The sequence below is a fragment of the Myiozetetes cayanensis genome, unplaced genomic scaffold, assembly GCF_022539395.1.
Source record: "Myiozetetes cayanensis isolate MyiCay16 unplaced genomic scaffold, myiCay2020 scf1, whole genome shotgun sequence".
In the NCBI taxonomy this organism is placed as follows: Eukaryota; Metazoa; Chordata; class Aves; order Passeriformes; family Tyrannidae; genus Myiozetetes; species Myiozetetes cayanensis.
In genome coordinates this window covers 74,568,022-74,585,742 of record NW_026086604.1, presented here as the reverse complement: position 1 = coordinate 74,585,742, position 17,721 = coordinate 74,568,022, and positions in this window count along the sequence as shown.

Sequence of the window (17,721 nt, the reverse complement as noted above, 5' to 3'; positions counted from 1 at the left end):
GAGAGAGATCTGAAAACCTCTCTGGTTTGCTGGTAAATCATTTGGAAAAACTGAGAGTACAAACCACTCATTCAGAATATTTTTCAGATCTGTAACAATCTATGAGGTACTATGAAGCTGATTTGCCAAAAATTAATCATCAATTATTTAATATTACCAAACTTTTTGAGGTTATGACGTCAAAAATGAGAAGACTCTGAAACTGTGTTTATAATTTTTATGGATGTTCCTTTATTTTACACAGTTGCAAAGATGTGTTCCCTTCAATAACCACTCCGAACAGCATCTGCGAGTAACACACTGAAACAGGAGAACTGTCTTAGCTCTCATGAGGTCAACTTTGACCTGAAAAGTGAGGAGTGTAGCACTGGAACACATGACGAAAAATATTTTGAAAGATTTTTTTTAAACTTCCTTTTACATGTGATATTTCATATTAAAACAGAAGAAGACAATAAGGATAAAAGTTATGTGAATTTCTAGGGTCGTATGAAAAGCCTCAGTTTTGTCTAACCCTTGGCTTCTTTGTAGAATTAAATTTTGATGGAGATTAAAAAGTTTTTGTTATGTTATGACCTTAATTTTTTTCTCTTTTTTGTCTTCCTGTGTGTTTCTAGTTTTGGAAAGGAAAAGAAAATGCTGAGATTCTCACAAAAAAGCCAACTGTGAACTTACAGCACGGTTTTGCAGATTTAGAGGATCAAATTAAGATCAGATGTGGAAAGGGGCAGCTATAAGGATGTGAATGATGATGCAGTTTTCTACACCTGGTTTGAATTTTGCTGCCCCTACTAATTCAGATACACTACTAAAACTGTTTCTCAGTCAAGCTCTGGGAAAAAAAAAAAAAAAAAAAAAAAAAAGGAAAAAATTTGCTTAGGAGTATTTACCTTTACTTTAACTTTGTAATATTACAAAGCTAGCTGGACACAGGACCTGAGGTAGGTAGCATACTAAAATTCATTTTATGACAAAAAAAGGGGGAGGGGACCAAGCCATCACTATCTGTAATTTTAAGTAAAAAAGACATTCAAATGAACAATTATGTGTATCATTAATAATATTTGTTTTGGCAGCATAATAAGTTCCAGTTCTGGACAACTTCTGATAGATTCAGTAAAAGCAGAAATACATAATTAATTAATAATTAATAAATATTAATAAATAAAAAATTAAACAAATAATAAAAATTGTAAAAAATTAGTTTCAGCTTCTAGACTTGACTGAGATCCTCTTAAGAAAAATCTTCTAAAATCCTTCTAAATATTTTTTAAAAGAAAACAGAGAAAAAGGAAGTTGTCTTTGTGCCTTAGCTAAATAGCCTACTGATCTGTTCTATGTATGTCTTCCTGCTTTCATGACTTTATAATGGTTTTAAGAATTTTTCAAATTGCATCTTATTATGCCTGCTGTTAATAGTGATTTCCTGTAGGTAGTGTTTATTTGCCAAGCCTTTTTACACTACAAAATGTTGTGCCTGTGAAAACAGACTTGAACAAAGCTCAATAAAAATGATTGAGTGCTGATGAATTAGAATACCTGCTGATCAGCAGAAAACAAATTCATTTGTTATTGATCCTAACTCTTTACAGTCAAATCTGGTTAGTTTAAACCACTTCAAATTAAAAATGGATAATTAGCTTGAAAGAAAAGATTTCCTTTTAGATACCAAAACAGAAACAGTGTTGCATTTTACCAGTATACACTGTGCAAGGCTGGACTGTAAGGTGACATGACACAGTGGCATTTGTTCCAAACTATCAAATGCTGAATCCAGTTCTATTCTCTTTTTAACAAAACATGCTGCCTGTCCCCTTCACAGTAGAGATCATTCCAGTATAAGTGCTTTGTGTGCTTTTATCCTACTTCACATTTGTGAACTTTAACAGTCAACCAGAAACACTGATGTAGCCACAGCTGGAAAAAAACTGTTGTGTGAGTATTGCAAACTGGTGATGAAATTTGCTGAACAAGTTTCTTTAGTTGTCAGGGTTGTAATTAGTGTCTACCAAGGTCTGCACCACGAATGGAAATTATTTTTTAAAAAGACTTTTAATCCAAACTTCAAAGTTATCATGGAGTCAGGTAGAAGATAAACATAGCTCAGTTTAAGTGAATAGATAGGAAGTAACATGTAATTTATTATTAGAAGCAGGTGTGGTATCTCTTGAAAGCTCAGGGTGGTTTTTTTTTTCCTGGGTGTTAGGCGTCAGCATGCTGACATGTCTGGTTTATAGTGATGAAAGTGCTGCTTCATCTCAGTTCACCAACTTTCAGGCTGTTGTGGAATCCTGCCAAAGTTTGGTGCATACTGACAGATTCAATCTATCTCACAACTAACCTCATTTTAGCCTTATTTCTGTCTGCACCACTAGATTGATGAAACAAAAAAGAGGAAGTCTTTTAGAGACTTGCAAACAGAGGAAGATGTAATTCATCACCTCTACTCCTGATTTTTCCACTCTATTATTACATAACCCTCAAAAAAAATTTCAAGTGCACTGCACTTTAAAAAAATATTAAAAAGAAATCAAAACCATACTATTATTGGAGCCTAAAGTTCCTGTCATTTACTTAAACTTAGACTGAGCAAAATAATTAAAACAATAAATTATCATTATTTTCCTATCACTCATAAGAAAGAGGAAATACTGCAAAATTACGAGGGAAAACTTGGGAGAGAAATGCAATGAGAGTCCTTCCCCACCTCTGTAACTTAAAGGTCACATCTGCTAATGGTGCACCCCTGTAGCAAACTTCATCCCATACCAACTTGTGTCCAACTTGATGTCTAGGATAATGTTCAGAAGACAAATAGGTTTCTGCTACAATCACTCTTCAGATATTCCAGCCTACCTCTCTTGCACTATAGCATCTATTCTTCTTTGCCTCTTCAAGAGGCAAAAAAAGGACAACTTATACACTTGAATTGTGTAGCTGCAATGTAAATCTGATCTTGCTTCAAGGTTTTCAAATGCTTGGAGGAAAAAAGGAAAAGTCTGGAAAAAAACACCCCACAGAATGCAACCCATCAGTCCACTTATCTCCTACAACTTACACAGACAGATCTTAAACAGTGTAGAGGAACAATTTCTCTTTATATAACAAAAGTGTTTGTGCACTGAAGAAAACAATGAACCAACAGATTTGACTTACATATTGACAGGTACCTATTCATCCTAATATTACAGTAACTCATCATTGGGTGTGCATGGGTGACAGACAGTAAATAACATTACAAGCACTATGAGAAAAAAAACACAGGTGCCCGTGTTATTTAAGTGGGAGGGGCATGATTTTTATGAGCAAAAGCAGACTCACAGTAGATTGTAATCATCAAATTTGGGCTGGATAGATGGGCCAAAACCAACAGGATGAGGTTCAATAAGATCAAATGTCAGGTCCTGCACTTTGGCCACAACAACCCTCTGCAGCGCTACAGGCTGGGGACAGAGTGACCGGAGAGCAGCCAGGCAGAAAGGGATCTGGGGGTTTGGAGCTGAACATAAGCCAGCAGTGTGCCCAGGTGGCCAAGAAGGCCAATGGCATCCTGGCCTGGATCAAGAATAGCATGGCCAGCAGGACCAGGGAATTGATTCTTGCCCTGTACTCTGCACTTCTTAGGCCACATCTTGAGTACTGTGTCCAGTTCTGGGGCCCTCAATGTAGGAAGGATATTGAGGTGCTGGAGAGTGTCCAAAGAAGGGCAATGAGGCTGGTGAAGGGACTGGAGCACAAGTTCTATGAGGAGCAGCTGAGGGAAGTGGGGTTGTTCGGTTGGAGAAAAGGATGATCAGGAGAGACCTCATCACTCTCTACAACTCCCTGAAAGGAGGTTGTAGCCAGGTAGGCGTTGGTCTCTTCTCCCAGGCAACAAGCAGTAGGACAAGAGGACACAGTCTTAAGTTGCACCAGGGGAGGTTTAGTTAGGACATTAGGAAGAAGTTCTTTACAGAGAGAGTAATTGGGCATTTAAATGGGCTGCCCAGGAAGGTGGTAAAGTCACCATCCCCGGAGGTGTTTAAAAAGAGACTGCATGTGGCACTTAGTGCCATGGTCTAGTAGAAAAGGTGGTGTAAGGTCACAGGTTGGACTGGATGATCTCGGAGGTTTTTTCCAACCTAGAAGATTCTGTGATTCTGCAAAATGAATGGATCTTGTGAAGAAACAATAATAATAGTTTTGAATCTACTTGATTTTGTCTTTAAGTTTCATGCTTTTTTCTTTAATAAAACTACCTAAGAGACAAAAAAAATAACAAATGCTGAACTTAGTTAACTATTGTGTATCTATCTGCTTCTTAAGTAAAATGTTCCTTACAGCAAAGAAATTGGATGGAAAAAACCACATAAATTGCATCCCTGATGCTTTAATAATTGTATTGCTTTTTTTTTTTTTCCTGCTCCAGTGGGAAATGTGTAAGAAGAATGGATGTCCACGCTTGAAGATAAGTAAGCAAAAGACATCCTCAATGACAAAGTAATATTCTTACATGGTCCAGTGTGCTGCTTTTACACCACTGAAGAAAAATATCAAGTAGATGCAAAGAAGAGAAGCTAATACCCAATTTACTGAAGAACATAGCCCAACTGGACATTTGAATCCTCAGAATACTGCTCTGCCTGCAAAGGAATCACAACTGATTTTGATGATAAAAGTTTGTGTAAAAATGTCATTAAGTACAGAGCTTCTTGCCCTGCCAAAGCAAAACACATAAAATATTCATAGAACCTTGCAGAAGGGGACAGGTATTATGATCTTCGGCCCAAAAGACATTTAAATGGACATGGTAGAAGGAGACTAAGGCTATCAACCGTAAAAATCACAAGAAATCAGGGGTCCAAAAGAAATAAAATTTGGTATTTTTTATTTCAGTGAGAGTTAGGCCCTTACATAGGAGCTATGTGTTCAAATATCTGGAAGGATGTAGGCCTGACTGATCACCGAAAGAGTTAATCGAGGCAGTTCAGAGTTAGAAGGGGTTTTTGCCAAACAGATTTGAGTTTCAGAAAAATTAATATTATTACAAAGCTAGCCCCAGCCCAAACTAAAAGTCCCTGATGATTACAGAAAAAATTATATGAGCTGGAGTTGCTGAAAAGGAGGACACAAGCATACAAATAGATGAAATCCTAGGGAAATGAAGCAAATAATATTCTCTTGCCAGTCTAGATTTCAGGTAGCAGCTCTACAGCCAAAAAAAATCCTTTACTGTGCCTTTGTACAATTTCCTAGTTTCCCTGAATACTCAGATTTGAGAAAGGTCTTTGCAGCCTCAGGCTCAGGTCACTCACATAACCCAACATTTCCTATCAAAGAAGGAGGTTAAACCAGAATGATTTATCAATCTAGAGAAGGAAATTTATGTCTTTTTTCACAAACTGCTGGGCAAATCCATAGGAGAAAACCAGAAGTTTGAAACAAATGGTCTTTCGCAGGGTTGTCCTCTTTTTTATTTGTCTTGCATTCACTGCATTACTATGCTGTGCCTACAGAAAACCAGCTCTGAATTTCTTAACTAGCTCCTTCATAAAACAAAACATTGCTTGTTCCCTGCTCTTGTTGGAAGTGACTGGGCACAGCTATAAGAAGAAACATGATACATATATACAATAGGTAAACAGAGAGCTTTAAAACCAGTGTGTCAGTCCAAGAGTCACACAATTAGTCTTTGGGATTTGTACCATTTGTCCTAAGTGATCTGAAGCAGACTGAAGGCATGTTACCAATATGCTTTGCCTCTCTTCTCTGAGTTACCTCAAGGAAGACCTGTTGATCGTCTGGGGACCCATACCTTGTATGTGTGGATAACCCAGGAACCATCTCTCAAAAACCTGAAAAGTTTCTACAGAGCAGAGAGAAGAAGTTGGAATGGGCCTGAAGCAAGGACTGGATAATGGCTCAGCTTAAATCTTCACCAACTTTTTGGTCCATCATATAAGTCTCTCCAGCCAATGGGCATCACTCTTGAAACACTGCCTCTACAATGTGTAGCCAGCTATGGGGTTCCAAATACAATAGAAACATAAGAATTGCTGTAGAAGATCAAAGAGTGCCACTTAGTCCAGGGATTTGCTAATGGTCAGATCCTCTAGAGGACAGAAAAGGGATCTGCAGAAGTTTGTGTACAATACACTGGTGTGCAAAAAAACCAGAGAGTCTCATATCAGTTATCTGCTTCCTATGCTGGAGAGCTCTAAATCTTTGCTACTTAGATAGAGATATAACCATGAGTTTAAGTAACCTTCCGAAATGTTATCACCACAAATCTGGATATTCTACTCTCCTACGTATATATTCAGTCTATCAGTAATGATCAGACATCATGTTTATTACAGCCTTTCAGTGAGGTTCCCTAATTCTTCTGCACACAGTGTTGTGTTTACTTGGAGTTTAATATCACCTCTAAATTTAATAGAACTTCTCCTTATCCTGTCCTCTGAGAAACTGATCAAATAAAAATGTTAGAATTATTACCGTCTCATGCATTTTTGGCTTTTGAAAGCTGTAGTTCTACAATATCATAATGGGTTTGATCAGCATCTAGAAGTATTTTTCTCCTAGGAGTATGACTTTTAGTAATGGTATTTTCTGCAAGGATAGTATTCAATATTTTTTAGATTATTTGCAGAGCCTCAAATTAATAAAATTACATGACACACACTGACCTCCTTATTAGATACAGTAAGAGACAGAAATGTTAGCCAAAAAAAAGAAAACAAACCAAAAAACTCTGTCTGGCTAATGTTAGTATTTATGTTGATACAACCCAGGATAATACAAAGACTACTAGAAAAACAGGGGTTTCTGTATACAGTTTTCTCTCTCTGTTGCCCTTGGAAAGGTTGCATAGATTCTCTTTTATTAGCTTCCCTATTAGCACTTCTCTTTCACTTTCTAATTTGTGAAAATAGCACTTCCAAGTCATCTAGGAAGCCCCTAAATCCACTCTGAATATGCCAGTGTCTTTAAGCACAACTAACTTCCCCCAGACCTCCAGTTGAAAATGCACTCCCGATGTACAGTTCACATTTTCAGGGATACTTAATAACAAATTGATAAACAGATTTTGTTTTGCATCAGGAAAAGTTCCTCTCAATACTTTCTCACAGATCATTTAACCTCTCTAAGGTGTTGTCTGCTTTGGATCAAGGTACTGTTAAGAATTCAGAATCTTTCCTCTCTCTATTTTTGCTTCCCATTATTAAAAAAACATCCTCCTCATGTCACCAGCAGTCATTTAAATTTTGCTTCTCTTCCTGTTCTCTTCAGTTTTTCAGAGTTCTGCTAAGACAATTTCTTAAAACCTCAGGCTTCTTTCTCAGGTTTCCACTCCTTGCAGTCAAAGTACTACTTTATCATTCAATTATCTCTCTGGAGAACTCAGACTTGAAAATAATATTTCAGTAGAAATAAAAAAAGTTCAGCTGGGTCAAATAAATGCATCAAGAGTTAAAGCTACTTTGCTGCCAGGGCTCTCTAAATTTCTCTGAGAATTGTTTTGTAAAGTAAGGTAAGAGAGAAGACAGATATTGATAACAGAGAAATTACAATATCAAGTGTGTTTCCTGTTATATGGGTACATATACCCATCTCCTCAGATGTCACAATATTCAAAATTCATTGATTCTGTGTGTAATACACTGGGCAGCACCAACAAGTATTATTTATAAAAATGTAACTGGAGTTTCATTTGAAAATTAATATTATCCACTAGGAAGGGATATCAGTATGAAAATACAAAGGTTGCAACTAAAACAAATATGCACAGGTATGATTTCAATTCACAGTAAGACTCCTTGATATTGCACTGGCCTTGTGTAAGAGCTTTAGAACACACATTTTACCCAGTAGATTCCTCAGCACTCCATGAGAATATCCTGCACTATTAGCATAATAATAAATGAACACTGTATTTTATTCATTAGAGGCCAGGATCCCTTGAAAAGCTAATTGCTAAAACCAATAAATTTTCCTTTTAAAATAGGAGATACTGCTCAACTCAAATCAATTTATTCCATTTATTTCAATGGAGTAGACTATAAATATTTCGAGCATCAGATTATCTTCTTGATCAGCCCTAACACTTGCTTCTGCCTGGTCTTGGCTTTAATAAAAATTAATGGCAAGAAGGTAACTGGGAGGAAATGAAAAGCTTCAGGCTGATAGTCAGTTCAGCAGGAACTTATGAAAACAAAATGGTGTCTATCTCCAAAACACTAGGCTAATGATTTGTAAATCTACCTCTCACCAGGTGGTATTCTATTCTCTTGGATATTGCCTGCAGTGTCTTGTGCCCTTTGCATCACAGTTTCCAGGCACACACCCACATAGCCCTTCTTTTTATATAAATTTTAAAAGATTCTTAAATAAATTAATAATTTTTTTCTTCAATACCTTATTTAATAAAACCATTGGAATCCCCATCATACCCCCCAAAATATTAATCTTTTTACATAACCATGTTTGTATTATTGGCATAGTTCAATCTGTTTCCTTGGTGATGGAGAATCTGGGTTTTTTTGCCATAAACATTACTCAGCTCTCCAGAGAAGAAACATAAATGCACGATGCAAATAACCTCCTAATTTCACCTTTCATCTAAATGTACAATTTCACAATAGAAGTAAAAAGAAGTGAAGTTCAAAGTATTTGAACGTTATGTCTGTCCACATATATAACATGCTATTAGGATGTAAAGAAAACCAGTGTTAATTGAAATTAATTCTGTCAATTGACATCTACTTCTTTACATGACATTTCACAGCTTCAGTAAAAGACCACTATTGAACAATCAGGTTTGACTCCAAACCCCTGCTCTTCTTCCACTTACAGCAAATATAGCAAATCTACAAAGCCAGAAGTCACAGGCAGAGTTATTTTTAGCACAGTCACATGATGGGAATTTGGAGAAAAAATAGCACAGTTATTGAACATCCTTACTGTGAATGCATCATGGGAGAGAACCATATAACAGTTCTCTTTCTGTGAGACAGTTGAGAAAATACAGAAACCAAATTTAATCATGACATGACTAACCTTAAGAAAGCTTTGCTGTAAAAATCCTGAAATTATATTACTTTTTTTTTTTTTTAACAGCAATGGCAATAACATAAAAGAAAGCATGCTGTGGATAAACAATACATCTACTTTAAATACAACGATCAAATTTTCAATTGGTTCTTGATTATTTTGATGCAATTTTTTTAGATCACAGAAGAGTAAAAACCAAGAACACCAGATTGTCAGTAGCTCAGGAAACAGATAAAAATTACAGTAGACTGATCACTGTAATATAAGTGATAAGAGGAGACAACCCCACACTCCTTTGCTTTGTAGACAGAGTGAGGTCAACACATATCAGACTCTATAAATCAAAACTAAAAGGGCTTGCTCTATTTTGTGTTATATTTTTTCCTCAGCACACAAAACAGTAAAACCATAACTGTTAGTTTTATAAGCATAGGTTTGAATTCTTAAATAAGGACATGGAAAGTTTTTTCCAAATTGACAACTCTTCAACCCTGCAAAAATTGGCGATGCATAAGACAACCAACTTGCATTTTTGTCCTAGATAGTCTGCAGATCTATACTGCAATAGTAATAACCCAATTGGTTACATAAACAAAAGGGAGGAACCCACACGGACAAATGGAGGGAATAATTGTTCTATCCATTCTGGCTCTGCGTCTATCAAGCGTTCAGCTACACAAATTCTGACTGCATCCTAAAGAATCAAAATCTCTAAAGATCCTCTTTTTCTCTCTTCTCTACTCCCTTGGTTGTTCTAAGCAGAGAAAAGATGGAAGTAATTCAAGCTGGCAGCTGCAGGCAAATTTGGTGGTAAAAATAGGAACTAAGAGCTTGGAGCTGTTTCATAAGATCATTTCTCCAGCAGTGAGGTTTCTGTTTATACAGAGAAAACTGGAGCTTTTAATTCTCTGGATGAGTTCTGGAATTAATAATTCTAACAAGTGAGGCTGTTCATAAAGGCTATATGATGTCCAGAGCTATTACAAAATCTCTTTGTCTTGCAACACCCAGTACTTGGAAAAATTACAAATTAATCCATTGGCTCCCAGTCCAAAGGCTGGCCTTTTGGTTTTCTCCTGCCCAGGAGGAGAAATTACAACATATGAGAACTCAGTAGTGTAGCCAGTTGAAACATTCCAAAAAATTATGCACATTAATGAAAAAAAGTTATGTTTCGTGAACATTTTTTGATCTTTTCCTGTGAGTAGAAGGGACAGAAAACTGGGGATAATTCCATGACACTCATCTAACTCTGCAAAAACCACCAAGGCCTGGAAGGCATTCACTGAAACAGGCCTTTTGTACATGCCACACTAAACACCAGACATGGGCAACCCAAGTATGAATGCATTCCTGGGTGCACAGCAAAGAGCCCCAAGGAGAGGGTAACTGCAAAGCGCAAGCAGAAGGGCCAATATAGGCACAGGCATATATGTGCTGGCATTACACACTAAGCAGCTTGTAAACATCTGGATGCTTTTGTTCTGTGTGGTACAGACAAAGCTGCGTGTGGGAGACAGAGGAAATAGGAAGCCTCTGTGCCTCATTGTCCCCTCCTTCCATGAGTACCAGGCTAAGCAGCCCGGGGGTCTTCACCAGCTCCCTGCCTCCTGCCCTCGAGGCAACAGCAGAAGGGAAACTATTTAGAGAGAAAGTAGAAGGGTGAGTTAACTCTTGTTTTTCCCTGCCATGTGGCAGCCACACATCACATGCTCCTTCCAGGAGGTGAAAGCTGACTGTTTGCCCTGTCATTTGGGGAAGAAAGCCCTCCCTCAGCTCCAGGTTCAGCATAGCTGGGCTGCTGGTGGGGGTTAAGGCAGAGAGGGAGGTTTTAGCTACCTCCAGCACACTGAAACCATCAGACAGTGCAGCGAGCACACTGAAAAGCAAAATACTGATGTCTGGTACTGGAAGAGACAGTGTTTATGCTGCTGTGAAACTGTTCCTCTTTTAAGACAATGCCCAAGGGAAACACTCTCACCTTTAAATTATTGCATGCCATCTGCATTTGATTATAATAAAGGCATAGCTACACTGATATAACTGTTGTTAGGGAAGCACGGTGACATGTAGTTCAAAATTTGTTTTCAGTTCTGAGGAATAAAAAGCTAAAGCAAATGATGTATCTGTCACAAAATAAATAAAGAAAATAAATCTCATAAGACAGAGTAGGTGAAGACAGTGTAGATGTCCATAATCAGTTCAGAGATCTGAGGAACTCCAATTGCTGTCTGTTGACAAAAAATAAGGCTAAAGATGGAAAAAAAAAAAAAGGTATGTATATCTAATGGAATTCATTCAGCCATAGGGTTTGGGGATTCGCTATAGAAAAGGCATGCAATTAATTATGCTTTACTCCTTGACCTATTTTATGTCAGTAAACTACAAGTGCTTATGTTCATGCTAAGCCTAGAAGTAAAAGTAATGCTGTGTCAGCTTTCAGGGTAAAAAACACTCCTTTTTTGTTGCCTCCATGAAAGTGTGTCTAATTATCTCCTGAGGCTGAAGCCAATAGGAAGGTTAAACTGTGATCTGTTCTTATTATTCATTATTTGGACTTTTCTGAATTACAAATGCGTCAGGTTTACACCAAATAAATCTAACCAACTCCTGGCCTATTTACAAAGCAATTCAGGGTTTCCTCCGGTACTGCCTTGAGACTTCTCTGGTGTAGAAGTCTGAAAGATGGAAATGCTGCTGGACAATCTGGCTTAAGACCAAGGAAATGTCACTTTAGATTTTAATACTAAAGTCATACAGCAGAGCACAAAATATTTTAATAGATTTTTAAGCAAATCTTCCAGCTAATAGAAGTAACTAAACTCCTAAGAAGCTGAGCAACTTTCTACTTCTGGGTCTGCTATGACTCTGAACAAGGCACAGTCCTTCTACTTTTGCTCTCCTATGTGTTATCTTGAACCAAGTATTGCAAAGAGTGTGTCCCCAGTCTCAGTTAAATAATGAGTTATATCTGTCATTCATAGCTAACTGGTTATCAATCAGCTCCACTGGGGAAATCACAATATCCACCTGGCCACATGTCACAAACTGCAAGGTATTTTGTGTCTTAAGAGGAGTACAGTCAGCTCCTGCTCACAACAGAAAACCAGGAGAGCAATATTTCACGTTAATTCACAGGTAAAACTGGGAACAGTTGGGAATAGCAGACATTCTTTTCTTTTCCCTGTTTTTATGCTAACAGTGCTATAGAAATTATATTTGTAATTTGTGAACTATCATATTCTAAATTTGCTGCCATATCCCTCAGTTTTCAAGGAAAATTTGGACCCACTCTTACTACTTTTTTGGCCATCTTCCTGAAACCAAGACTGTTAATAATAAATATCTAATTATGATATGCTGTTGAAACTTTGGGGTTGTCCTAGTTTCTGACACGACAGGGGTAATTTTTTGCAATAGCCATGAGGGGGGTGTGGCTAGGACCCTACTGGTTTTTAATACCACCTCACTCACTGCCAGGGTTGGGGGAAAGGAACTGTCTCTTGCTTTGGAGGAGAAGGGTGTTCCATCCGCTTGGGAAATCATGATGGGGAGAGCTGTACAGTATTTTTTTTATTGTCACAGGGTCCTCATGAGCATTTTTCCATGTGAACAATTCTCTTTTTGTATTCTTTTGTTATTAATATTGTTACTGTTACTATTCATTTTCTTATCTTATTGCTGTTTCCAGGAAATTGTTTTTATCTCAATCCATGATCTCTACCTTTTGTGTTTCCAGTTGTAGGGGGAGAGGGAGACAGTGGTGTGGTGGTTTTAGCAGGAGTACTAAATTGGAGAATACAATTCCTAAACCATGACATGGGTATAGAGGAATGTATCATGAGAGAAAAAACAACTAAAATTTAAACTGTTTTAAAACTCAGTCATCCTTATCTACCCTAAAAAGTAAAACTCACGTTAAGTAAAACATGTCAGTTAACACCACTTCCAATATTAGCCGTTAACTCTTTGGACCCTTTTTTTAATTACTCAAAGCTGCATTTTCATTTTAACACATAAGGTTCCTACCGATTTCTTGGTACACATTTGTTTGAGGTGTGTTGTAAACAAATTTCAAATGATGCCTATAGCAGTATCACTGGATCTGTCACCTTAGCTAACTCTTACAAATTTTAAAAAAATGTTATTTTAGTTCCTACTCTGACAATTTTCACATCAGTCCTAAAAGCAAAAGGAGAGGGAGACAGAGAGAAAGAGAGAAAGTAGGAAAGTAGACAGGGAGATAGCAAATATTTTTAAAGTTTTTTGAGAAAAGTGTACTACACATGAAAGTACACTACAGGAGATAAGACAGCTGCACAGTTCCCTGATAATGTACGTGGAGGGGGTACTCACAGAAATAGATTGTCAAACCCAAGCCCAGAAACCACAAGTCATGGTAACATCATTTCTTTTGACTGTTGCTAACATCTTTGTCCTCCGGAATCTTAATTGCAAGCCCATGTAGTAGTCCCCTTGTCATTTAAGTTTGCATATTTTCTGCAGAAAATCAACTAAGGTTTTAAGAAATGCCATTTTAAAAGCAGGTCTGGAAATAGAAGTTGCTTGCTCTTCAATTTAAAAGATAATTCACAGGTTTGTCTGGTTGCTTTTCAGGCAAGAAAAAACAAAAGTACAAATAAGGTAAATATTTAGCCCACAAGACTACTTTGCCTCTCTGTCACCTTGACCTCGTGCAATTCCTGGGCTGGATACCTCATCCTTTAGAAGGAGATCTAGGCCTTCAGTTGAAGTTACAAATACTCACACTCTCAAATGCTGACATCTGAGAGTCATTCCCCACATGAAACTCAAATGGTTAAAAGCTCTCCATTAACGCTACCTTCTAACCCTTCTTCAAAATAAGGTGTACAACCATCATTTTGAAGGCCAGGTGTTGGAATTGAAAAGGGGTGTGCATGGCCTCTGATTTATCTAAGAGAGGAGGAGCTTCTAAGGCATAACTGGAGCAGCAAGGCCATGCCATACACTGGATCAAGAACAGGTCATGCATGTAGAGGTGGCAGCTAAGCATTGCTGTTCCTAGCTGCCTATGCCATTGCCCAAAGCAAAAAACAACCACAGGAAGTGATTGTGTCTATGCTTCCATCATTCCTAGACCTTAAACCACCTGTGAAGGTGAGTTGCTCTAAAATAATTAGAAATTGGAGCATGGAAAGTGTAAATACAGATTGTTTTATGCTGAGTGTGTTTGGAACAGTAATGACAGCACAGAGTTACTGCCAGTTCCAAACAGTAATGTCTGAAATGGACCCTACTGGTGGATATATATCAGAATCCAGTGTTTTTCTAAAAGACTAGGGATTGGCTCGGTTTGTTGCATTTAACTTTGGAAGAAAACTTATTTGAATTAGGCTTTAGTAAAATTTAAGGTTAGACAGCTATGACCAGACTACCTATTGCTTCAGTCATAATTTCTCCTCAGTGTATTTCTCTAGCTACTCCCAAAAACCCCCACTCAGAGAAAACAATTTAACTTTGATCCCTACAGAAATTACCTTTCTCAGGATGTTCCTAATGATCCATTGACTCCTTTACTGATAACTCAGCAGATGGAAGACAGTCCCACTTTCATTAAAAGTCATTTCTCCCATCCAACAAAGATTTCAGTCCTCATTCTCATGTTCACATTGAAATACCATCAATGCATTTGCTTCAGGTCAGGGCCTTCTGCATTTTGGTATTTTGGTTTGGGATTTTTTTGGAGAGGCGGAAGGCAAGAGTGATCACAGCTTCTTTTCTTCAGCTTCTGGAGTCTGAAATTATCAACCAAGGAGAGGAACTAGAAGAGGAGGTCAGCAAAGAAACCTGGGGGAGCTGGTGGTGGTCATAATGAGAACTGCAGAGGAAAGTCAAGGTTCAGAAGTCCTACCATACAAAGACTGTGAGGAGTAAGCCAAAAGAGGAAAAACTACACAAATTGTCCGCACTGAATGATCTGACTGCTCTCAGCTGAAGATATTAGACCATCATTTTCAGAGAATGACAATGACAAAGATCCTGTTGAAGACATGCACAAAATGCATGTCAGTGTTGGGCATAATTCTGCCAGCCACTTTCCAGCAATTAGAACAGTACCTACTGTTTCGTATTACCACCACAATGCAGAAGACGTAATATAAATTGATTTCACAGAAAAAAATTCATCTGAAGACTAGAAACATCTGACTATATTTGCAAATGTGCAATATATTTATAACCAGCTAAAACCAAATTACACAGCACTGGAAGGATCTAAAATCTACTTACGCAAAAGGAGCAACACTAATAATAGTCAATAATTGGTTAATCATGAAATAGATGATGTCATTGAGAATAAAGAAAGTCTTAGGTATGTATAATTTATTATCCCATTTACAAATAGTTTATGAATAACTTAGAGATTCTTAATAATAGTCCTAAGCATGTCAGAGTCATTGATAATATGTACTATACTTGCTTATAAGCAATGCATTGTTATAAATTATGCATGGATTTCTAGGATTCTTTAATGGCTCTTTATTAAATTTCTGCTTGGTCTATTAATGACCTGTTGAGCATAATTCATAAAACCTTAATGCAAGGTTTGGTAATTTTTTTTTTTTTTTACTTTTCAGTTACATTTCTTATTATTCATATGATGGTTAAATCAATCTGTGAAGAAAAGTAATGGAAATTACTATTGCAGAAAAACATTTTTACCAAACATAATTTTTCAAGAAAAGTACCTGTGTTTAAAGACTGAAAATCAAGATTAAAATTACTTCATATTCAGATTGCAAAGTGTCTTATGCTACTAATTTACTTTATCAGTTTACTTAATGTGCCAAATTCTCTGCTTGGTCATCTTCTCTGCTGATGCACTGCTGTAATAGATAGCTATAAAATGTACCATTTTTGTACTTTGAGACAGGAACAAATACTGAATCTGAAATTGTGTCATAGCAAAGGAAATTCTGGTGCCTCTAATTTATTTTCCCTTACAAGCTCAGATCTTCTTCCAAGCTGATCATTTATGATATACCTGTTTTGTACCTGCAGAGTTTTTCTACACCCCTGAAAATTGCATGCAACCTAAATTCTGATCATTAGCCTGTACATATATTGCAAAGAGATGATTTAAGTCATCCTGAAATTTCATCAATGTTTCTCACAGGCCCTTATTATATATGTGCTTGTCTTCCTCCCATGTACTGTCTTCTGCATGGGATATTTATTCACTGTGCACTTTAAACAATGCATTGGTGACCTACTGTGAAGAAAATAGAAATCACTGTTTAAACATTTGCCCCAAACCTGGCTTAAAATAAAAGGTTTCTATTTGATTTTTTGGTATTACAAAAAAGTTCAACATAGAAAAAATATGAACTCTTCCAGACAATGTTGAGGAATGATCCTTTATTCTTCTCCCTGTCACCTTTCTTCTCTTAGGGTCCTTTCACGGATAGCTATATGACCTTTTGCATTTTCCTAGGATATTTGAAGGGACGTGACGGTTGAACTCATCCTTGTGTTGGCTGCACTCTGTTGAACTCCATTATGGTGAAAATCAACAGTTAAACACCTTTACCAAATTGTAACAGTCTCGTTCCCTCTCTCAGGAGCAATGGAACTAGGCTGATTCAAAGTAATATGAAAACAAACAACCACAAAAAAACAAAAACAAACAAACAAAAAACCACAAACAAACCTCAAACCAAAACAAAAACACACAGAAAAAAAAAAAAAAGTCTGAATTTCTTAGCCATTTCTTTCCTTTCTATACAGTAGAAGGCTGCATTCCTCCCATATACCAGCACCAGACACCTTTCAGCCTACCAATACAAGTCTCTTTTGTGAAGAAGATTTCAGAATAGGCTGGTATAGCACTTCCAGGTGAAAGGTTTTTGATGTTTCCCAAATCCAACTGTTATGGTCAAAAATGTAGAAAAGCCTAAATTCCTTCCATCTGCCCTTAAAATGACGAGTCAAGTCATTGTGTAGTTGTGCAATCACACCTTCAGTTCAAACAAGCCACGTGCAAAGTGCTACATCAAGAATTTCATTCCAAAGGTATGGTCTAATGAATATGCCCAGAAAGTCTGGTGCACTTGGTTATCTGCCATCAACTATTTGGCAACTCACTGTTTACACAGTACAGCCTGGTTTCTACTTAGAGACAATACCTACTGTAGTCAGACTATTTACTCTGTAAATAGAAACAAAATTCCCCAAGGGGACTGAGGCAGAGACAGTTTTTAATTATTTGACTAAATTAACCAGTTCCAACTGTCTCAAATCTGATCTGGTTTATACTAATCCCATTATTAATTCAGTCTTCCTCACAGAAGACAGCTCACAATGACCATGTACAAACCTGTTGTATACAGGGAAACAATGCCTTAAGACTAATAATTGATAAGATATCATGCATAGTATTATCAGCTGGCAGGCTGGCAGTTTCATTAATTTACATAATACACAGATTTTTATTAGCTTTGCTTTGTGAAGTTTCCATCTAAAAACTCATTAGGCCTTTGAGCATAGCATACCTGAGCATTTACAGATGATAAAATAGTATTCCCTGTTTTCCAGATTCCTTTTCTTTGTATGGGAAACAACTTATTCAAGCCTATCCTAATGAGAAATTCCATTAACATGTTCCTGCTCTTGTACTAAATCCCACATTTCTGAAGATAATCCAGCCTC